This window comes from Felis catus, chromosome C2 (genome assembly GCF_018350175.1).
Source record: "Felis catus isolate Fca126 chromosome C2, F.catus_Fca126_mat1.0, whole genome shotgun sequence".
Lineage (NCBI taxonomy): Eukaryota > Metazoa > Chordata > Mammalia > Carnivora > Felidae > Felis > Felis catus.
Window position 1 is genome coordinate 91,626,029 of NC_058376.1, and position 25,739 is coordinate 91,651,767.

Genomic DNA, 25,739 nt, shown 5'->3' on the forward strand with positions numbered 1-25,739 from the left:
CCATTAAACCCCAACAACAGAGACCAAAAGAAGAAAACACAAGAACTATAAAACCAGAAAACAACTAACAATATGGTGGTAGGTATATACCTATCAATAATTACTTTAAAAGTAAATGGACTAAATGTTTTAACCAAAAGACAAAGGGTGGCAGAAGACCCTGAATTTTTCAAGGAATCTTGAAAAAGAACGAAGCTGGAAGAGTAACACCCTCTGATTTCAAACTATACTACAAAGCCACAGTACTCAAAACAGTATATATTGGCACAAAAATGGAGACACAGATCAATAGAACAGAATAGAACCCAGAAATAAACCTATGCATATATGGCCAGTTAATCTATGGCAAAGGAGGCAAGGATATATAATGGATGAGACAGTTTCTTCAATAAGTGGTGCTGAGAAACTGGACAGCTACATGCAAAAGAATGAAACTGGACTACTATCTTAATATCATACACAAAAATAAACCAAAATGGATCAAAGATTTCAAGACCCAAAACCATGAAACTCCTAGAAGAAAACATAGGTAAGTAGGGTCTTTGACATTGGTCCTAGCAGTTGTTTTTGGGCCAGTGTCCTTGGGCAAGAGGAACAAAAGCTAAAGTAAACAAATGTAATTACACTAAAATAAAAATCTTTTGCACAGTGAAAGAAACCATCAACAAAACTAAAAGACAACATATTGAATGGGAGAAGATATTTGCAAATCACCCAATAAGGGGATAAAAATCTAAAATATATAAACACATAAGTTAATAACAGGAAAAAACCCCAAAGAGCCCAATTATAACATGAGCAGAAGATCTGAATGGACATATCCTACAGACGACAGATGGCCAGCAGCCACACGAAAAGGTACTCAGCATCACTAATCAGGGAAATGCAAATCCAAACTGCAAATGAGATCACCAAAACCAGTCAGAATGGCTACTATCAAAGACAAGAAATAAGTATCCATGAGAATGTAGAGGTAGGGAACAGTCATACATACACTCTTGGTAAGAATGTAAACTGGTGCAGTTACTAAGGAAGACAGTATGGAAGTTCAAAAAATTAAAAATAGGACTACCACACAATCCAGCAATTGCACTTCTAGGTATTTATCTAGAGGTAACAAAGACATCAATTCAAAGAGATATATGCACATCTATGTTTCCTGCAACATTATTTATAATAGCGAAGATTTGGAAGTGACCAGAGTATTCATCAATAGATGAATGGATAACAATGTGATATATATACACATGCATATACATACAAAATGGATTACTCAACCATAAAAAAAGAATGAAATCTTGCCATTTGTGACAACATGGATGGAACTAGACAGCATTATGCTAACTGAAAGGAGTCAGAGAGAAACAAGTATCATATAACTTCACCTATATGTAGAATCTAACAACACAAATGAATAAACATAAACAGACTTAGATATAGGAATTAAACTACTGGTTACCTGAGTGGGGAGGGATTGCAGGGCAGGCAAAATGGGTGAAGGGGATTAAAAAGTAAAAGCTCCCGCTATAAAATAAGTAATGGGAATATAATATGTGTATATACATATTATATATGAAATACAAGTAGCTTACGGAATATAATCAATATTGTAATTACTCTGTATGGTGACAGATGGTAACTAGACTTGTCATGGGCATCATATATGGGTATAAAAATCACGATGATGTACACCTGAAACTAATACAGTATTATGTTAATTATACTTCAATTAAAAGTAAAAATAAAATCTTAAAAAGCTATAGATTTGTAAGTGAAGAATTGCTAAATTCTACACCTAAAACCAATTTTACCATATATGTCAACTAGAATTTAAACAAAAACTTGAAATCAAAAAAATAAAATCAAAAATAAAAACTTGAAAAACAACAGCTATGGATTTGTTTAAGAAATCTTAGTGCTTCCTGTATATCGGGTATTTCTCTTTAAAATAATATCCTAACATGGGGTGCCTGGGTGGCTCAGTCGGTTAGGCGTCCAACTTCACCTCAGGTCATGATCTCACAGTTCCTGGGTTCTAGCCCACATGGGGCTCTGTACTGACAGCTTAGAGCCTGGAGCCTGTTCCAGATTCTGTGTCTCCCTCTCTCTGCCCCTCCCCCTCACGTTCTATCTCTCTCTGTCTCAAAAATAAATAAATATTTTTAAAAATTAAACTAAATAAATAAAATAAAATAAAATAAAATAAAATAAAATAAAATAATAAAATAAAATAAAATAAAATAAAATAAAATAAAATAAAATAAAATAAAATAAAAAATATCCTAACACAAATCCCTGATGTGGTTATGAAAGAGAAAAAGAGATAGACAGACATAGAAAGGCAATAAGAAAAGGAAAGGGAGCAAGTTAGAAATCATACACAAAAGGTCAGTTACAGGTGGCAAAGCTTTGCTAATATAATCAATGATATAGATCCCTAAGAAAAGCAAACCAGACTTTTCAACAAGTTTTCCTTGGGCTCATAAAATTAAAAAAATCTTCCTTAACACCCTAAAAGAAATTTTTCTGAATCCTTTCAATGGTGGTGCTTTTTGTGACTGTTTTTCTGCATTCCTGACTCTTGTGACCTAGTTTTTTTTAACAAAAGGAGTGTAAGGAGAACAAGTACCAATTGCTGGCACAACTAACATTTTAAAGCGAACCATCACAGAAGAGCTTGGAGAAGAAAGATTTGTGGGATGCTGTATAAACCATCACTAGAAGATGGCATTGTAGCCACTGAGAGAAAGATCAGACTGAGATCCCAGTATCTGAAAATGAAGGATACGCTTTTTAAATTTTTTTAAACATTTATTCATTTTTGGGAGACATAGACAGAGCACGAGCAGGGGAGGGGCAGAGAGAGAGGGAGACACAGAATGTGAAGCAGGGTCCAGACTCTGAACTGTCAGCACAGAAACCAATATGGGGCTCGAACTCATGAACTGTGAGATCATGACCTGAGCTAAAGTCATATGCTTAACCAACTAAGCCACCCAGGTATGCTGAAAGGTACACATTTTTAAAGTCAACCAATACCTTCTTCCCAAATAACATGCAACTGGCCCTTTGGACACACCTTTTCTGGGTCCACTTTCAGATCAAAATCCTTTCTCCTACAACAAAGTAATTTTCCATGTGTTGGGGAAGCCTTGCCTAGAAAATGGCCTACAGCAGGAAATGATCACCTGTGTGAGGTAAACGCACTATTATAGAACACTAAGTTATTGGTGTTCTATACTAAGATCACTGCTATTAAGTCTCTAATTGTTGGCTATGCCATTTGAAAGCTAATAAATTCTATACTGGAAAACAGTTTATTATAGCACAGTCCAGTTGAATATAATTCTAATACAATCCTTAATCTAGTTGAATATAATTCTCCCTCCTCTTGAGAACATTAACTCAAAGAGTTTATTTACTCTAGGGCAAAGATAATACACTAAGGATTCCTCATATACAACTAAAAATGTACTTTATGTTAGAGATCAAAAAGATTTGAGGACAAGAATACAACTTAATTTCCAAATTTACAGCTGGAAATATATGTTCAGAAACCATACCAAAAGTTCATTATCTTACTGAAGTGCTGTTAAGCATAATATATCCAGTGAAGCATTGTTTATTATATTATATTATATTATATTATATTATATTATATTATATTATATTATATTATATTATATTATATTTTGTAAGGGCTTAGATTATAACACTATATTTTTCCCCAAAAGTTAAATACGAATGTTATTCTTACATGCACTTTTTTCTAAATTATCAAAATTAATGTTTTACCCTGTAAACACTTCTGTCATTATTTGTCCTCCTTAAATAAGGCTTACTCCATCACTGATTATGCCCAGTGATGACAGGGAGAATGGAAAAGCTGCCTACAAATGCAACACCAAAAAGCTTTCACTGGCTTTAAGTCAAATTCAAGGTATATGATGATAAAAGTGGTCTTTGCAATGCCTAGAGAAGGATTATCACACTTATACCCTTACTTTTCTGTGACAGAAAGAATAAAGGAACATAAGAATTTAATACAATGCATAAATGTAATAAATAGCTTAAAGGAATTACTATTCATTTAAAGACAAAACCAACTCAAAGTTATACTTTCCTAATATATTTCAAAACAACCAGGTATCCGTATTTCCAATGGTCTGATTCTGCCTAAGAAATTGAATATTTTCCTTTAACTTTACTTAAATATACATTCCTGACATCTGGCTTTCATTAATGCACACATAAATGTAGACAGAGTTACTCAGAGACACATCCCTCTGATGTGTGTGTCTTTGCACCAAGAGCCTATGAAAAATTATGTGCTGAGAGAAAAACATTTATTACTTCACCAACTATAAAGTTAGTGTTCTATTTTAGGGACAGACATATTTGCAGCCCAATTTAGAGTATATAACTGCTTAAAAATTTCCTATGGAATAAATTATGTCTTCCTATCGTGACTATCAGCATTGTAGCCACTCTGCTAAAACTGAGATCTAATACCTGTGAATGAGTGAAGGCACTCAGTCGAGCAATCCACAACTGGAGAGGATTAGCTTACAACTGCTGCCACTATCAGCAAAACAGCAAGAAGCAGACAGTTCATTTTACAGAAACTTAATGGAGTGTATGGCTCTAGCTGTTTAATACAAGCACTGTCAAGGCATCTAAGCAAAAAGTCTCAGCTGTCACCACTGACAAGCTGAGTAGAATTATTTGTCACAGTAGACTAGATAAGGCACCATTAGAATGGCACATGGTGCTGCTACCATACGTCTCCATATTGTAGCCAGAGACAGCATGCCTATGTTTGCCAAACATAATGATGGCGTGTCCTCAATGCTTTATCACATGATAGATAGGAGTTTAACATTACACCTTTAGCATTTCAAAAGTGACAGGAGCACATGAAGCCTTGATAATACCTTTAAGCATATATATTTGCTTAACAATTTTATCTTTATATAGAGAAGTCATATACACATATGCATACCCACACACATTCATACACATAGAACCTAGCAATGTTTGTGAGTCAACTTTTCTTTGGTTAACTTTTGCTAAGCCAGATCTTAGAGCCTTTAGCTTTACTATTAATATATACACAGTTATCACTCTACCTGATAAACACTAAAAATCATTTTTCACAAACAAATATAATCTCATGATCTTTTTCAGGATACTAGGAATGTCTGCCTGATAAAAATACTAAGATGTCACTTGAGAACTAAGTTACTGATAACAAGAAATAGTTTCTTTGACTAAGGAGTCTACTACTTTCAGTTAGTAAGTTCTGTGTATATGATTTAGCACAGCCCTATTTAAGCAACAATTTCTGCTGAAATGTGGTTTTAGAAGGAGAAAATGAAAATAAAAGCCTCTACTTCAAACTTGATGCAAAGAGTAAAAAAATGCATTGATTTAGTGAAACTAGATAAAAGGATATGACTAGCTGCTTAAAAAAAAAGACTTGTTAATTTTCAGTTAAACATCCTAATGTTCTTTCGGTTTATTAGGATTTTTAATCTGAATAATTTTATAAATGGCTACTGATAAAATTAGATGAGTAACTTCTTCAGGATAAACTACAGACCATTATTTTTCACTCTTAGTCCCTCTATTCATTCAGTCATTTATATTGAAAGCTAAGTGCTAAATATTTAGCTATTACAGATTAATTTGAAGAAGAGATAGATTATTTCTTCAAAGAGCTAATAATATGGACATGAGGCATGCACACAAATGAGTATAATGTATAAGAGAAAGTCATAAGTGTTAGTGTTGTTAGTGCATCTGAAAGCCAGGAGAGATCAACACTGTCCAGAAGATGAGCAGTGGTGGAAAAGGGTATTTCCAACCACCACATTCAGTGGAAAGCTTTTATGAATGCTAAGTTAAAATAAGTGAGTGGATATCTCATATTTTAAAATCAGAATACAATAATTACAATAATTATGATCCCAAAGATTTCTCCCTGTGAATCTCTTTTATCTCATTTATTCAAACTATAATAGATACACTGCAAAGAGTTTTAAGCCAAGGAAGGATAAGATCAGATTTACATTTTAAATGACTAACTCTGCTGCAGTGTAGAGATGGAAATGAGAGAAAAAGATGGTATATTAAAAAGCAAATTAGAAGCTGCAAAGAAAAGAGTTAAAACAGGCCTGAGACTGCTATCCTTACAAAAGCTACTTGCAAGGTTGGCTCTTAGCTGGTATCTAGAAACTTCAATTTCAGAAGAGCTCCCAGCATTCCCAGATAACAATAAACTGTGCCTAAGCTGTTTTTACAAACAATAAAGTTTATGCTGAAAACATGACCTTCTGAGAGATAAGAATCTTGGTATGTGTTTGGCACAGAGGGGTCTATGTAGCCAATTTCCAATAAATACCCTGACCAATGAGTTTCCAACGAACTTCCCCAATAGACGACACCTCACCCCTGTTGTTATAAATCCTTGCTAGCAGACTTAAACATGTCTTATGAGACTCCCCTGACAGAGGACTCTTGGCTCACATTCCTGGTTTCCTCCAGATTCTACCCATGTGCTTTTTCCTTTATTAATTTTGTTTGGTATCCTTTCATACTAACAAGTCATAGCCTTAAATACAACTATATGCTGAGTCCTGTGATTTATCCTGGAGAAACAGGAGACTTGGGGGATGGTCTTGGGAACTATGACACAGAAGGTTTTATGATGGGAAAATCTTATGAGATGTCAAAGAGGAAAGATATCTAAACCAGTACAATCATAAAAAGGATGAGAGGTCAATAAATGTGGTTAAAAGCAGAGGCATTTGATGCAAACAGAGGAAATTTTCAGCTCCACCACTGACTAGCCATGGGCAAGGCATGTTCCTATGGAACATTTAACACATGTTTAGCTCACAGTTGCATATTATAATCTGAAGCTAGTCAAGAGATCTACAAGAAACATTTTTGTAGTCAGATACTATAAGCATTGGCACCGTGAAAAGAGACAAGTTCACTTAGACAGAATGACTTTGGTGAGAAGAGTAAGCCCAGATCTAAAATTACAGACCAAATTAACAGGGACAGGAAGTAAAAGAGAAACCCAGGATAGAGTTAGGGCAATGATTTTTTTTAAAGCTTTATTGGCTTGTACCCTTTCATTGCCCAGACTGCCCCACACTTCCCCTCAGAACACATGCAGTATATTCCCAGGGCCCCTGGCACCAGGGGGAGCTTGCACTCCTGGAGGCCCTGGTGCACCAGAGCAGCAAATCTTGAAGTATGGTTCCTAGACCAGCAGGATAAGCATTACCTAGAAACATGTGAGAAATCTAGATTTTGATACTCTACCCAAGGCTTACAGAATAAGAACATTTAGGAGTAATCTGTTTGAACAAACCCCTCCGGTAGCTCTGATGCATGCTAATTACTGAATTACTGAATTACTGAAACTGTGTAAAATATCTAGTAAGTCAGACTCTAGATAGAGTCAGAAAGCTGAAGAGAACCAGGCCAATAACATGCATAGAAGTAGATTGGGGAAGATCATCAAGGAGGGAGGGATTAACAATGTCAATGGCAGTACAATAGTCCCGTAAGATAAGGATTTTCATGTGCCCATTGCATTTAGCAGTGTAGGTTTATCAGAAATAATTTCTCTAAAGTGGTAGGGGCAGAAGACAAATAGTAGATGATAAAGACAAAAAGAATGGAAGGCAAGAAAATGAAGATGCAAAGAACCTACTATACTTTCAAGAGTTTTGTAAAGGACCAGGATTAAACAGAAATCTGAGGGAGTCATGGAAGGTCTTTTTTGATATTGTTTGTTATTGCTAAGGTGTTATGCTATAGATAAAAACTGTATTCGATTATGGAAACTTGTAGCTTGAGGCCATGAAGGATGCATTTATATCACAGAAATAAGCCAACATAGGGCTGGCTTTCTGGAAAGCCAGTTACTAAATATCAACAGGAGACCACTAGAAAATGCTAAGAGTTTACAGAACAATGAAGAACTGGCCACTTAATGTTTACTGACTTTAGATACCATCAGCAAAGCTGTAAGAAAAAGAGTTGACTTCTGTATCAGGTACCTATAAACTAGGTCTCAAAGTTAATTTCATCACTAGTAAGTAGCAGAGGGACTTAAATACAGATCTACAAACCCAAACATTTCCTTGTGTTTCACATACTTGCCTTAGTGTCAAAATCTGGATCTCTGGTAAAACATATTCCTAAATCTAGAATTTCTAAAAGGAATGACTTGGAAATTGGTATGACCTACATGGTTCTTATTAGCAGACAAAGCTACACTATATTATATCACATTGTCTCTACAGTCCATGTTTTGGTTTACTAGTCTGGGTCACAAGGCTAAGAAGACTTAGAGCCACAGTCCAGTTGAGGAACAAAAACTGGGCACTAATTAGTAGTATATGTTGTAGTCCTCAGGAACATGACCTATGTAAAGAACAGGAGAAGGAACAGACCATAGTTATATAGTCAATATCACTTCAATAGTCAGAGCAAAGTTGCCTAAACTAGGAATCATTTTCAGCATTACCCTTTATTCAGAGATCATCAGGCCTTGCAAAATCTCCCAACAATACCAATGAAATAATTCCCATTTTACAGCTGAGGCAAAGAAGGTAGTGGCAGGTAGGGGGAAAAATGAGAAATTGGCTTAGAGTACCATCAAGGGAAAGCAGTAAAGATAGAACTTAATGGATGGTTCTATCCATTGGATATCCATTGGATAGAACATGGATGGTCCCATGTTCCAACCATCCTTTGATGGTTGAAAGTTTTAGGAAACCAGTTTCAATGTTGGCAATGACTACGTCAAAACATCACCTTTGACACAGTACTCTAAACTAGCTAAATAAAGAAAATCCTCAATCTCATTATTTACTATCGAAAATAAGTGAACCTTAAAATTTAGACATCTGTATTCTGGAATCATGTGAATGTCACAGAAAAATAAAGAAGTCAGTAAACTAAACTATACAGCAATGACCATGTAACATGACAGAACTCTAAGAACTGTCAGCATCTAGGGGTAATTTTCATTTAGCAGTATTAGTCTCATTAGTCATTAGCAGTATCATTACTCACCCATCATTACTCTTCAGGGTGTTAATATGCTTCACATGATGGGTGTGAAGAACTGTCCTCCATCATGCCAGAAAGATAAGCATCCGGTAAGGAGGCAGTATTAGTTCACAGGCATAAAAGTTCATGAACAAGAAAATTAACATTCCAAGATAGGCCATTGAGCAAAGATTTGATTCGTGAGTTTGAGTGGTATAAACCACAGCCTGAGGGTAAACTCTTCAACTTACATCTCTAAATAAGAAGCTGTGTTACTCATATTTTAAAAAGTCAGCTTTCTTCATTTACAGGAAAGCAATATAGCCATATAAGTGGGCTCTGGAGTCAGAGTGTGTCTGGATTCCAGCTCTGTTAACTTAATAGTGCAAACTTAGGCAAGTATATAAAATCTCTGTGCCTTGATTTCCCCATATGCAAACTAAGGATATTAATAGCAGTTCCTCAAAGTGAAGACTGGATTAAAACTCAAAACATTGAAAAGAGTGTCCGACATGAACTAACCACAAATAAAAAGTTAATTACTGTTACTTTCAAGCAAACTGTCCCTGAACCTAATTATATAATACATGGATCAGAGAGTTTATGCTAATAAAAGTCACTTATTTAGCAATCTGCAGTTAAAATAATTCATTAAGAAGGTTAACATGGGAAGAAGTTCTCTGGAACATAGTAACTTATACTTGAAGATCCAAATGTATATGACTATTCATTCATATTATCCTATAGAAGAATTGGAAAACCTTGATTGCAGTTAGTCTGGGCACTCATCTTACTAACCTACTAACTTACTGTCTCACTTGGCTGGTTGGAGTTATAACCAATAGCTAGGCAGGCTGAAAAAAATCTCTCATGCACACAGCAAATATAGTCAGACTTAAGCATAATAAATTCAGATTTTTTGCTAAATGATTTGTCCTTGCAAAAAACAAAAAGTAGATTATAATAGATCCGATAGGGAAAATACAGACTTAACTCTCAAGGCTGATGAAAACTCTTGTTTTAGGGCCACTGTCATCCCAATAAGTGATAGAAACAAGAGAATTTATCAGAAGCAAAGATCTGTTAGCATGGAGCTAAATTAGAAAACTTTATAGTTCTGCAACCATTCCTTCATATGTTGCACTTATAAATGTTCTCTAGATGAGATCAAGTAAATGTATTCACTTTAAATATCTGAATAATCACCTAAAGATGAAAAAGGCTAAGGAGATCCCTTGATAATCAGAATTATGTATATCACTCCTAAGCATGGGTCCCAATCCTGACCCAATTAAGGACTCTAATTACTTTCTTAGTTACTGCTCCCTCAGGATGGCCTAGAGATATATCATACTATCCCCCGTCTTCTGAAAAGGAATATTCCATTTTTAAATTAAAACTATATTAGTCTAGAAGACAGCTTATAAAACTTTAGTCCAGCTTTCTTCATAATAAATTGCAGAACATCTATCAAAATTTATGTAATGAAGAATTTGTGCTTGCTTCGGCAGCACACCTACCATTTAATAAAGATTTGGACACGACTCACTGTTACACTTATTTTATGCTGAACTCTCATTTTTTCTTTAAAATTATGATACCTGTGTGAGATATACTAAAATGTTTAAAATCATTTCAGCTGAGAGAATAAAAATCTTGGTAACTGTTGAAAAGCACACTGGTCTCAACATCTGATGGCCCATTATGGCCAAGCATAACAAAAACAAAAACAAAAACCCAAGACACCAAAACTCCTAAACCAACTAAGCAGACTAGAGAAGTACTCTTTGAGAGGTCTGTATATTTTGTGCTAACATATCTACACAAGAATTTGAAACTCATGACTAATTAAAGACAAATTTCTAAAAGACAGGAGAAACCGTACAAAATGTATTACATTACAACCAGTCTTGAGACACTACCTGGAATTCTTCAATGGTCTTTAAGTGTGTAAGGCGAACTTTACACTTTTGGCTTGGTCCACTTAACTCATTCACCCCTGTTAGAAAGGCGGGAAATTTTCATTTCCACGCTCCATCAACCAGGTATGCTACTAACTCCAAATGATAAGTTTTCCTTTACCTGAGACAACAAATATCCCCTGAGCATGGAAGACCATCATACGGAATACTCATAATAATTACTGTAGAACATGAATGAGGAAATACTTTGTAGTCTTTTGTGATTCTGTCATGGGCTGCTCTTGCCTATTTGTTCAACTAATCCAAATATAGTTTCCTTTTTACCTTCTGTCTTAGGGAACAAGGAAATACATACAGAAGTCCAGGTTAAAAAAAGTTTCTGGCCTTATTCTCAGAAGACCATAAGAAAGCTCACAGAGCCTTGTCCATTTTAAGATTCATGATAAGATTATTGGATGTCTTTCATTTTGTCTAACCCCAAAGGATAAGTCAAGGTTCTTAGTCTGTCAATCTCCTTCACAGCCTCCATATAATAACAGTTGAACCAGGGGTTCCCTCTTGAAGAGATGTTAGTTCTGCATTCCCTTCAGCCACACCTGCTGTTGCTGTGGTTGTATCAGCAAATCTGTTCATCTCTCTAGATTCCACAGTAGCAGCAAATGTGGAAAAAGAAAATGTGACACTAGTGGAAAACTTTGTGTATTTCACTGAAATAGCTATATCTAGTATTTATTGAATATCAATTTCCTGTCAAATAGTGCTAAATAGTGCTTGACCAATCTTCACTACACCACCACCAGCAAAAAAAAACTAAAGAACTATGAGAGCAGTAGTGTTACTAGGCCCATTTTACTGAGGAAGACATTAAGGTTTAGAGCTTATGTGCCCTGTCCAAAAAAATGGTAGTGTTGGAACCTGGACTCAGAACTCTAAAACTAGGGTTCAAATAAATAACTTGTGTTATAGAACTAAAAAGAAATAGTGTCACTGCTCTATTCACTTATGTAATTGGGGGTTTGTGGATATTAAATAAGTCACAATTCCTTTTGTTTATTTAATACTGATGACATGGGTTTATGAGTTAAATATAAAACTTAATTCTCTTTTCAAAACCACTTTTAAAACATGGATAATTTGTGTTTATACCCAATTCATAGCTTTATTACACTTTTTAAAAATCAAAGAAAACCTTACACATTTTTTTTAAATCTTACCTATTGGATAGTTGATAAATACTAAGTTGTTTTAAATATCAGGTTTAAAGGTGGAACTGTAACTATGTAGTTTTAATTACTCAACTCGGAGCAAATAATGAATTAATTGCATTGTCTTTTCATATTCAACATAAGACAAGAAGGATCAAGTGGGGTGATTATCAAGAAGACAGCAGCCCTGGGGCGCCTGGGTGGCGCAGTCGGTTAAGCGTCCGACTTCAGCCAGGTCACGATCTCGCGGTCCGTGAGTTCGAGCCCCGTGTCAGGCTCTGGGCTGATGGCTCAGAGCCTGGAGCCTGTTTCCGACTCTGTGTCTCCCTCTCTCTATGCCCCTCCCCCGTTCATGCTCTGTCTCTCTCTGTCCCAAAAATAAATAAACGTTGAAAAAAAAATTAAAAAAAAAAAAAAGAAGACAGCAGCCCTTCAAAAGATTTGTATATATCCATGGGGGGGGGGGGGGGGGGGAATCTATGGTTCTATTAACTGAGAAAGACCATAAAATGAAGAGGTAGATTGGATAACTCTTGTGGATAGTAGGAAGTTTTAGAAAATGAACCTAGGGGAGCCTGACTGACTCACTTGGCAGAACATGGACTCTTGATCTCAGAGTTGTGAATTCAGGCCCCATGTTGCATGTTTTGCCCCTTGACAGCTAATGTGAAAAAATACAAATAATGTTATCACCTCTAAGTGAAAGAAATAAGAGAATTTTTCATTTGTGCTCTTTTCAAATATTTAGATGTTTGCTTACCTAAAAAAACACCCTAACAGCAAATACCAACAAGGGTTAAAAAAAACATCTTGGGCCTTACTGTTTAATGATCTAGTGTTCTACCTACTGTAGATTTATCAAAATGATTAACTCAGTAACAAAAAGTTTCAAAATTTTTCAATGCCACATTTTGTTTGGAAAAGCTCAATTATCTTTCTGAAACCACTCATGGTTCAGTCAACTATATTTGCTCAAAATCTTTCTTAGCCTTCCATTTTCATTCACTGATGTGACCATAAAGGGCTCAATCTCCCTGAATATAAAGCTTTCAGCAAATAACGAAAGTTTTTCAAATCTACGTGCCCTCTGACCCAGAAATTTCTAGAAATTTATCATGGATGTATGCACATAATTAGCTACAAGGACAATCATCTTATTTATGATATTAAAAAAATCAAAAAAAATCCCTGATCTTTACTACTAGAGTTGATTAAATACAGTGTGATCTATATAGCAGAATACTATTAAGAAGTTAACTTAAATGTATAGTGCCTGCACACAGTCAGTGCTAAGTAAATAGTTGCTTCATCTATAGATGAATCTGCACTGAAATCTGCAATTTTTTAAAGCTGATCCAAGTGGCTTTATCCAATCTTTGTCAATTGTGTATTTTTTACACATACAACTAACACCTACAGAGAGCTTACTGTGTGCAAGGCATTTTTCTAACTACCTTACTTATATTAATATATGTAATTCTCAGAACAGTCCTTTAAAGAACATGCTATTATCCCCTCTCTATAGGCTAAGAAACAGAAGCATTAAGGAAAATGAGTAACTTGCCCAAAGTCCTAGAGCTCATCAGTGACACGGCAAACATTCAAAGCTAGTCAATCGGGCTCCAAAGTCTGTGCCCTTAACCAGAAAATATGCTTACTGATATCATATTCTACTGCCTATACAGAAGAGTCTGAAAGGATATTCAGCATGAGAATAATGTGAAAGTGGTTATTTCTGGTGTTGATGATCAGTGTTCTATAATAAATGCAAAATATTGTATCATTAAGTGAAAAATGCCTTCTGATTGCAGAATGACCTATAGACAAGAATACTATAAGGTCTAATGGCTGAGAACTATTAATACAGATCCAAGGTAGAGATTCCGATATCCCATAGCTCCACATATTTAGAAGTCTCTGAATTGACAACAAATCTGGACAGTGACTCCCTCTGAACCTTGACATCTCTCTCACATGGCAGAAGAATAATATTGTTCTAATCCATCAACATTGTTCTCTTGCTCTCACCCATTTCAAGCCATGTTACTGATGTCTATTTTCTCCTTTAAGGCTAACAAAGTTTTTATGCCTCTGCCCTTTGCCTTTCACTAGCAGAAGATTGAAATCGATATTATAGGAGATTTCTATGATATAGTGAGCTCAGCTAGTACTCCTACAACATAGCCTAATGCAGCGGTTCTCAACTCAAGCTACTAGTTTCTTTGTTTCACTTTGGTTTGTTTTTTTAACTCCACAAGTGATTCTGATGCACAGCCCAGGTTCAGAGTTTCTGCAGCACAGGTATTAATATATAGCTTGTCACTCTGCTGGTCATACTTCAGTGGTCAGAATCATAGCATTAGTAAATGAAACTGAGTAACAGCCAATTTCAGGCTGTGTTATCATGCATATTGTTATGTATACAACTAATAAAGCTTTTATAATTTCACTTAGAATGGGAAATATGAATAATTAAAATGTGTTATTAAATATGAATTTATATATAGGATTAAAATATTAGATTTTAAAAAGTGTTGAAATATAAATGTAAAACTGAAAAACTAAGAGAAAGGAAGTTTTTGAAGTCGACCAAGATAGTATATTCCCAGGGAATAATCATACTCATTCATCAAGCTTAAACTAAGTGAAACCCTGTTGACTTGATAATTATAGCTTCAATAGTACACAGGTGTATCCAGGATTTAGTGAAAATTCACAAATGTCCAACAAAATGCATAGCAGCAAATCAAATAAGAACAAATGCTTGAGATGGTACAAAGTAATTTAGGGTCTCTTTCCCTAGGAAACTATTACGCAAGATGCAGATCTGCACTTACAGTTGGGCTAAGGCACTTGATCATTTGTTGAACCACTAAAATAAAAATAAATTTTAAGTACTCACAACAACATTTTTAAATGATTTTGTGAGTAAATTTACAGGAAGTTAAGCACCTCCCAAATATCCAAAAGACAAGCCACAAACTATATATATTCTGGTATTTGTTCTTCACACTTTTCCCAGTGATAGCATATACTTGCATGTGTGTGTATTCAGTTACTTTGTTTCACTTTGGTATAAGTTTGGGGTTAAAGTAAACTTGTTCTATCTGCCTCTTCCTTGAACATATCCCTTTGAATTTGTAATCCACACATGCCTGGTTCTCCACACCAGCTGTTCTTTCTCAGATTCCTCTTCTCCAAGATTTCTAAAACAGATGTCTTATCTAAGCTCTCTGTGGATGACTTCATTCAATCCAATGGTTTAAATATATATGTACAGGACATGTAAGTCTATGTCACCAGCCCTGGATCTGCCAGAGAACCCTGACTCATGTATCATTATGCGCATGACATCTCTAATAGGCTTCTCAGCTTCAAAGTCATGATTCCCTTCCTCCAAAACCAAACGTATTCCTCCAAAAGTCATTTTCTCAGCAAATGGAATCCGGTTATTCCAAAGTTTATAGCTACAGTTGGTTCCTCATTTTCCTTCATCTCCCAAATTTAATCTACCATTCAATGCAGAATCCTTCTGCTTTTTTTTACATCTCTACTATTACCACTATTTTCCAAGCCACTACACCTCTAAACTGGATGTCTGCAATGGTCTCCTGACTTACATTCCCCCTTCTAACCATACATTTGCAAAATAGGAACCAGAGAGAGCTTTTAAAAATGTTATGTCAGAATATCCTCACTTGCCTGTTTAAAGCTCTCCTATATCCCCCAGTTTCACTTACAATAAAAATCCAAATTCACAAGTCTGGTCTACAAAGCTCTAATGACTTGTTCCTGCCAAGCTTTCCAACCTTGTCTTGTTTCATTCTGTCCTTGTTCACTACAATCTTCTCCTAGTGACCGTCTTTCCATTTCAAGAACATCTCAAATTTATTTCCAAGTTGGTGTCTCTACATTCAGATTTTTGTAGGATATTGGGGAATCAGGGGAGACTGCTTCTTCCTCATTTCTAATGTTTCCTCTCAGGGGAAATGACCTCCCCTACTATAATGTTTTTTGCCTCTAGTCTTTCTCAGTCTTCTGTTAAATTCAGAACAGCTGGACAGGTCCTGCTTTCCTCCCTCTGGTGAGTGACCCTGCCCACTCAGTGCATGGACTATCTGTATATACATGGAAGTCCTTTATACCAGAAGAGACTGTCCCAGATCAAGACTGAATCTGACAAGTTTGGCTCTTATGTTTGATACTAAGCTGTATCTCCAACTGAGCCTCTATTAGAAAAAGCTGCTATTTCTACATTTAATCCTATGTGGTTAATAAGCAGACGTTTCTCACAGATGTGAAGGCTGGGAGACCAAAATGGAGGTGCCAGCATGACAAGTTAAGGGCTCTCTTCAAGGTCACACACGTCTCATTGTATCCTCAATGTAGAAAAGGCTCTTTTTTATGAACACTAATACCATTCATGAGAGCTCCATTTTGTGACCTGATCACCCTCCGAAAAGCCCCACCTCCTAATACCATCACATTGGACATTAGGTTTCCAACATGTGAATTTGGAGAGAGTAGGTAGGGGTGAACACAAACATTCAGATCATAGACGATTTTTTAGTTGGGAACATTCTCAGACTTCAAAAATACAGTTAGATCCTTCATAATTGTTATTTAAGCACAAATGGCACCTCTTCAGAGAGACTTTTCTTGATGACTTAATCTACAGTATCTACCTAGTTGCTAATTATAATGTCACTCCCATTTTGATGTCTTGCATATCAATTATGTTACTTTTCAATTTTTATTTTTGTTCTTTGCTATCCCCTGCCTTCAATTAGCATTCCTGAAAGTATGAACCTTGCTCTCTTTCCTGTTTATCATAGCATCTATCCCTCATACCTAGAATAGTACCTGGAATAGAGTGGGCACTCAAATATTTGAAGAATTTCCACTTGCTACATTTTACTAACTGGTATGTTTTTTTCTAGTGAAACCCAGACTATCTCAAGAGATGCAGACCGGATAGAGCTACTGGTTCTCCCATCACCTCAAAAGTTCGTAGTCAGCTAATTTATGCCTTAAAGATATTGTGTTCACTTGGGCTCAGCATAGGTAATAGTCCTCCAAAAGTTACCTTTCTTCCTCACACTTTGGTAATATCAGAAGTGAGAAGCTCTTGTTATCCTTGAGCACAGATAAATTAAGGAACAGAGATGAAACATGTATGATTTTGGATGGCTTATCTTTTAAAACTAAATAGAAACTAGGTAGTCAGGGAAACAACTCAAAATCATGGGGCCACACTAAAGAAATTTTCAATGGATTTCATGGTTTGTCTTCGAAAAGCTTAGACAATATGAATAGTTACTCAGTTGTCATGTTCAATTATTCCATTTCAAAATAATAAAAAGTATTAGATATCTAAGATTCTGATTTTCTTACTAATGGCTTGAAAACACATTTTCTTAAACCATGACTCCCATCTCCTAAATACTTGATTAAAGAAATCCTAAATACTCAATTTAAGGAAAACATTTAAACATTTTGATGCTGTTTTCCTGAACTAGAGTGTTCTAACACACTTTCTGATAAAATAGAACAGATGTTCCTTTTAAGCATCTTTAAAATTTGAAAGTTCTAGGGGCGCCTGGGTGGCTCAGTCGGTTAGGCATCCGACTTCGGCTCAGGTCATGATCTCACGGTCCGTGGGTTCGAGCCCCGCGTTGGGCCCTGTGCTGACAGTTCAGAGCCTGGAGCCTGTTTCAGATTCTGTGTCTCCCTCTCTCTGACACTCCCCCGTTCATGCTTTGTCTCTCTCTGTCTCAAAAATAAATAAACGTTAAAATTTGAAAGTTCTAGCCTTTAAAAAACAAGTACCCTAGGGGCGCCTGGGTGGCTCAGTCAATAAAGCATCCAATTCTTGATTTCAGCTCAGGTTATGATCTCATAGTTCATAGGTTTGAGCCCTGCAACAGTCTCTGTGCTGACAGCTCAGAGCCTCCTTGGGATTCTCTTTCTCTCCTCTTTTCTCTGCCCCTCTCCTGCTTGTGCTCTCACACACTCTCTCTCTCTTTCTCTCAACATAAACAAACAAACAAACAGACAAACAAGAAACAAGTAACTAAGAACATAGGTCAACAGCTTTATGTAAGAGTTCAGTTACTCTTAAAATACGAACGAAACAAATGCAAGCTAGAAGTTAAGCCCATAATGTATCTAGTGGCTAAGCCTGAAACTACAAATTCACAATTAAGAATGAAATAAAAATATTTTTTGGATGAGTGAAATTTGCAAGAGTTGGGGAAGACTGTGTATTTTCCAGATGTTTGAGCAAAGAAAATAGATTCACATTTCTCTTCCTGTAACTGCAGTAAATAGAAAGATTTAGAACAGCTACATATGGTAACATTATGTGTCAACTACAACTGAAAAAAGACAGTAGGACAACAGCCTTAAAAGAGAAAAGCTTCCTATATGACTACAAAGCAGTACCAAATTCTTAAGAATTAACTTTTTATCTTAGACCGTAAGCATCCTGCTGACAGTAATTATACCTATTAACTTGATAAAAGATAATCTCCTTATTAAATTAAGCTCTTTCAAAAATAATGATAAATCAATGAACAATAGTGTGACAGAATAACTGAGTTTAAGCTCACCTAGGGGAAATATAAAACATTTTGCTGTTCATTAATTTTGAAGGTGGGACTCAGAAAAAAAAATACACGTGGTCCCTGTGATGAATCTCTTGTGTCTAAAAATCTAAAACTTGTGGAAAATTATTCCCCTTTCTATAATAGCCCATTATTTTTCTCTTAGACTATGTCCATTTCAACCTTTGAAACTAAGTTCCAAGTATTCAAATAAAGGATATAAATCCTTGCTTTTAAAAGTAAGGTATGGATTATAGACAAAGCTTTAAAAGAAAAGGAAAAAATATAATAGCATCCAACCTCGATGTGTACCCAAGAGGCTGAGACATTATCATAATGCCTCTATTATGGCAATTGCTGAAATTAAATGCCTGCAGATTTGACCCTAAGGAGTATAGTGCAGTGTTTGCTGTAATAAAACACTTACTGTAAATGCTTAACCTTGAATAGATTCCATATTAATACAATTCCACAGTAGCTATTTTGACAATTGTCACTATATATTTTATAAGCCACATTGAACCATCCCATGTTACATTTTTGGTTATCTGAAAGATCTTTCTTCTTCCTTACGAATGTGTATTGCTTTCCAGAATCTTTATTAAGACTCCATATACACTGTAAAAAGAGAATGGCATGGTACTTTGCTGATTACTCAAGATTAAAATAACTTACTAGAAAAAAAAATGATTCACAGAGCAGCATGTTTAAAAGTACACAGGTTCAGTTTGAGAGTTATATATAATTCAGAATGATGTAATTGGCAGCACTTATATTGTAGACTTATGCCAGACTTTGGCATCATTTTGAATTAATGGTATCTTAACAGCTTGCTATTTAATAACCTTCTATTAAGTCATTATGTTTCATTTACAGGTGACAATCAAAAAGATGTAAACATGGCTTCCCTTGCCATCGCAAACTACAAGGGACAATGTGTCTGTCTTGAAGTCTGAATTACATTTGCATTGTTAGCTAAAAATGGAACATAGATATTGCTTGCTTCAGTTCTTAAAAAAAATTTAGAAAACTACAAATATTTTGAAAAGCAATCAAATAAGAACTGAAGGCTTAGAAATGATAAATTTCTTCATGTGTCATATAAAGATAAAATTTGTAAAGGAAACCAGAAATGGGTGTAGTTCCTATTATCCAGTGAGAAAAATTTCATTTCCCAAGGCTGTATATTCTATTAAATGTAGTCACAGTATGTACATGTGTATGTATATATACATGTATATATATATACATGTATATATACATACACATATACATACACATATACATACTTCACTTTCTGGTAACATAGCTTATAAAATTCTTAAAAGCAAGTATGGTACATTTTACATATATTCATATATTTCATAGTCAGCTAGAGTAGTAATTCATGCTATTGATTTCAAAACTACTCACCTCTATTTCCCATTTACTCTGCAGTCCACTGAGATACTTTCCTTTCTCATCATGCTACCAAATTAACTCTGGAAGATCACAAAGAACATCCTACAAGTAAATGCAATGGATAATCTTTTGTACATCTCTTTAGCCTGGATTTCTCCCTTTATTACTTGGTATTTTAAGTCAGTCACAATATCCTTTTGATTCTACCTTCTTACTATCTCTACTATCCATCCCTCTCGATGACAGACTTAACGAAGTTACAGGGGGAAAATAAAAATAAAAAAATAAACTTCCAAATCACTATGGCTTTACAAATGGAGAACTGTTGTTCACATCCTGTGTCCATTGTGGATCAGCAGGAGGCTCTGCTCATAGTAGTTAATCAGACAATCAAACAATGGAGTATCCATGATGCTATTGCCTATCACTGGCAGAGGAAACAGAGCTCTAGTCAAGTCTGAATCAGCACTTAAGGCTCAAGTGCAGAGACCACAAGCATCACAACTCACTGGCCAGAAACAGTCACTCAGCTCCACCTAACCAGGAAATTGGGAAATGTAATCTCATATACTTGGAAAGAGAGCTAGTGTCTGTAATGGTGGGTACTAATTGTCACACATTAGTGTTCAGAATTTTTCAAAGCTCCTTACTGATGACAAGATCGAATCCTATGCAGCCATTCTCTTCCCTGATCCCTCCCAATTCTTTTCACACCCACCACTCAGAATTTGTGTTCTGGTGCTGAATTACTTGCAGGTTTTTTGTCTTTGTTTCATTTTTTTTTTTGAAATTACCCGTTACATGCATGATTTTGTACATTTTATTTCATCTGCTCTAGTACTAGAAAACTATTCATCTTTATTTTTATCTTAAACTAGTCTTTAAGTCTTCCTCTAGTCTTCCCCAGCCCCACCCATATTTTTTGTTTCATAGTTTGTATATTCTTTCCCCTCATTAAAATGTTATTGAGCCAGCTGCACTTCTTTCTCCACTAGACTATGAACAAAGTCAGAAAACATCTCAATTTTAGGTCCCTGATATTATAGATAAAAGATAAACTCCAAGACATGTATAATAACCAAATCCTACTTGACTTCTCTACTTGATGGCTGCTTTTTAAAAATAGTTTGGTTCTACGGGGGAGGGGAAGGAAAAAAAAAAAGAGGTTAGAGTGGGAGAGAGCCAAAGCATAAGAGACTGTTAAAAACTGAGAACAAACTGAGGGTTGATGGGGGGTGGGAGGGAGGAGAGGGTGGGTGATGGGTATTGAGGAGGGCACCTTTTGGGATGAGCACTGGGTGTTGTATGGAAACCAATTTGTCAATAAATTTCATATATAAAAAAATAAAAAAATAAAAAAAATAAATAAAAATAGTTTGGTTCTTGGCTTCCTTGACACCATTCTATTTGGATTTTTTCCCATCCCCCTCATAGTCAGCTTCTTCAGAAAGTTTACCACTTTTCAAAAGCTGAAAGAAATCATCCCTTAAATGTTGGTATGGTGGTGGTAGGAATGCAGGAGTCTAACCTCATGCTTCCTGGAAAATCTGTTCAATACCAATGTCTTCAACTATCACCTATATATCTGGATGACTCCCAAATCTAAATCCATACTCCATTTCTCTCTCAAGCTTCACACAAAATAAATGTTACCAACTACCTTCCACTTCCATTTTATCACCCCAAAAGTTAAACCCATCATCCTATCCTCAAATCCATTTTTACATCTTCCCTTTCTCAGCTGACATAATGGTGACCCAAACCAAAACCCAGAATAATTCTATGTTCTACCTGCTCTCTCTCATCCTTACATTCAGTGAACAAATCATGTTCATTTTACTTGTTAAGTATGTCTTGTCTTGCTTGCAGCTCTGTTACCACTTTTTCAAGTCTCCATAATTTCTTGCCTTAACTCTGTCTCCTTATAGAACTCCATTCTAGTTTTGCCATCTTCTCATCCATCATCTGTTTGCAATCTATCAGTAACTCTTTATGGCTTTAGCCTGACCTCTAAGTCTCCATCTATCCAGGTTACGGTACTCCATGATCTGTGCAGTTCAAGTGACTTCTGGCCCAAGGAACGCTCTGCTTTTTTTTTTTTTTTTACATGCAATAGTTCCCACCCATCTCTGTGCCTGCGAAATCCCCACATATCCTTCAAAACTCAAAAGTTCCTTGTTCAGTGAACCATCTCTGAAGAATTTGACTTATATATTTCTCTATCCACAGATAATGAAATCCTCCCTGGAGAGACACTGTGACTCTGCAATGCCTACTTAGTACACCATCTCATAGAAAATGCTCAGAATTTAAGTACATTTTAGAAAGGGGTAAATGGTGTTGAGTTATAAGTATAAATATAAGAATAATCCTATTAAAAGTGGGCAGAAGACATGAACATTTTTCCAAAGAAGATGTACAGATGGCCAACAGACACATGAAAAGATGCTCAACATCACTCATCATCAGGGAAATGCAAATCAAAACTATGAGAGATATCATCTCACACCTGTCAGAACGGCTAAAATCAACAGAAGAAACTACAGAGAAAAACGAACTCTTTTGCACTGTTGGTGGGAATGTAAACTGGTTTAGTCACTATCGAAAACAGTATGGGGTTCCTCAAAAAATTAAAAATAGAAATACTATATGATCCAGCAATCTTACTTTGGGATATTTATCTAAATAAAACAAAAACACTAACTCAGTTACATATTAACCTCTGTGGTTTTGGCAGTATTATTTAAAATAGCCAAGACATGAAAATAACATAAGTATCTGTTGATGTATGAATGGAGAAAGGAATTATGGTATATTATACAACCGAATATTATTCGGCCATAAAAAAAGAATGAAACTTGTCATTTGCAACCACATGGATGGACCTTAAGGGCATTATGCTAAATAAGTCAGAGACAAATATCATATGTAAGATGATGACCTCACTTATATATAAGATCTTGGAAAAAAAGCTCATAGATACTGAACAGATTGATAGTTGCCAGATACAAAGGATAGGAAGTGGGAGAAATGGGTGAAGGAAGCAAAAAGGTATGAACTTCCAGTTAGAAGTCCTGGGTATGTAATATACAACATGGCAGCATAATATTCTAGTGAGTATTTGAAAACTTGTAAGAGTAAATCTTAAAAGCTCTTAGAAAAAAAAAAATATATATATATAACTATGTATGGTGACAAATATTAACCAGATGTAGTGTTGATCATTTCACAATATGTTATATATATAAAACAAATATCTTGTAGATCAGTTATACCTCAATTAAAAAATATAAAGAAAAATAAGGGGCTTTTATTTAGCAATACAAAGATAATAATTTACTGTTAAAAATAAAACAGAATCATCAGTATGCTTCCTTTTATATATTATAGGGTAGGATAAGAATATATGTTTATTTTTGCTTGAATTTGCTTAAAAGAAATAGATGGGGAAAATTTTTAAATGTTACTATAGCAGTGTTAGGACTGGATGGATGAGTGACTGATGGAAGCAGATATTTTATTCTATACCTCTTTGTATTATTTGATTTTTTTTTCAATGTTTATTTATTTTTGGGACAGAGAGAGACAGAGCATGAACGGGGGAGGGGCAGAGAGAGAGGGAGACACAGAATCGGAAACAGGCTCCAGGCTCTGAGCCATCAGCCCAGAGCCTGACGCGGGGCTCGAACTCACGGACCGCGAGATCGTGACCGGGCTGAAGTCGGACGCTTAACCGACTGCGCCACCCAGGCGCCCCATATTATTTGATTTTTAAGCAATGTAAATATTTTATTCTAAAAGTAGAATAGAAATCAAGACAAAAAAAATGTACACCTTTGTTTAACCTCATTACCTCTAGAGCAGTCTTCTGAGTACTTTTACACTTTCTGGATAAAATAATACCAAGAAAGAAGGTTCCCAGAAAAGGATTATAATGCCCATATAATACAATAAATGAATTCATTTGTTTCATATACTTGTAAAAAAAAAGCCATGTGATTGACATGAATCTGAATACATACATTAGGGCACTAACAGGACTATGGGCCAACTATGAGGATGGTATATTCATCAAGATACAGCTTATGAACCTATGGGGCTTGAATAAATAGCTACTTAGACTTAACTTTTTATCACTCTGAACACATAAGGTTGTCTTTCTACAAGTACTTAGTAACTGTTAAGTTGAATTGAATGGAAACATTTTTACATCTTAAATACTGATGTATTTGCAATGCAGAAGAGTAAACTGCATACTCAAAAGGATTATGCACTTAAAACTGTTTGCTTCCACTTCAATACAGAGGATATTGAAGAATCCAAACATAAGGCTTTACTTAAATTTAACCAAGTATGACTTGTTTCTTTTAAACTAACACATTGTTCTGATTCTACAACTTTCCTCCTTCTCCTTTTTGCCCTTTAGATGTAATCTAAAGTCCTTCATTTTCATTAAGATCTATCTTCCCTACATCCTCATTTAGAACAAGTTATAGAAATTTGTCTGGTTTGTATAGAAAAGAGCAAATAAGAACTTCACAAAACATTCATATAATTGCAACTAGTTATTAATAGCTAACTACAACTGGCATGCCTAATCATTACACAGCTCAGCTGTATATTAATTTCAAATTTATATCAAATGGAAACCCCTACAATTACAAAACTTGAATAAATATTATCTTTTAAGTCATAAAATGCTTTATTTGTATAAAATGGATTTGCGATGTATCAGAAAGAGATCCTTCTTTTCTGAGAATAAACAGTACCTTTAAGATGTTTGGGCAGCAAGAGCATTTTACTTATGGATATATCCAACAAAACTAGCCCAGGAAAGAAACAATTTAGTCATGTGAAAAAGAAGGAAACCTCATTAAAATATAGTCAGAAAGCCCTAAATGCAGGAGTTCTCACACACTGGGATCTCAAACTGTTAAATTCACTCAGGCAGGTTCACTTCTAGAACCCTAGCTACTTTTGTTTAAAATCAAAGGTGAGGGGTGCCTGGGTGGCTCAGTCAGTTAAGCATCTGACTTCCACTCAGGTTGTGATCTCATGGTTCCTGCGTTCGAAACTGGAATGGGAAACCAGGTTTACTTCAGCTTTAGTTTAGCAAATCCATTTGCCCTTGCCCTAGAAGATTTCACCAAAAGACCACTAAATTTCTTAATTTCAACTCCACAAAGGGAGGACCCTAAACAGAAGCCCCACTGTTCTGTGTCATTACTGCAAAAAGCCAGAACATTGGAAGAAAGTATTACAAACTTAAATGCTCAGGTACCTTCGGCCCTCTCACCAGCCTTTCCAATGCCCTACTCACTCCCAATTATAGGACTCGAACTACAGGGACTTTTCCCCCAGTCTTTACTCTTCACTGGCTTGGAGAAACAACTCTTCTGATTAGGAATTTATTGACACATGAGCTACATTCCCGGTGCTCAATCCAACTGTTATAAACAGCCCGTCTCAGGGTATTTTTATGGTTCTCCTTAGTTCCTCCACCCCAACTTGCTTATTGGGTGGATATTTCT

The 25,739-nt window shown here is 35.6% G+C and overlaps 1 protein-coding gene across 9 annotated transcripts in view; it reads right to left on the minus strand.

The window, feature by feature from the left end:
- Positions 1–25,739, minus strand: part of NAALADL2 (N-acetylated alpha-linked acidic dipeptidase like 2) — a 1,340,454-nt gene that overhangs the window by 1,145,322 nt on the left and 169,393 nt on the right. The window contains exon 3 of one of the 9 annotated variants that reach the window (XM_045036395.1): positions 20,221–20,310. The exons of the other annotated variants lie outside the window; for them this stretch is intronic. The gene's annotated coding sequence lies outside the window, so the exon portion shown is untranslated. The remainder of the gene's footprint in view (positions 1–20,220; positions 20,311–25,739) is intronic. 9 annotated transcript variants of the gene reach the window in all.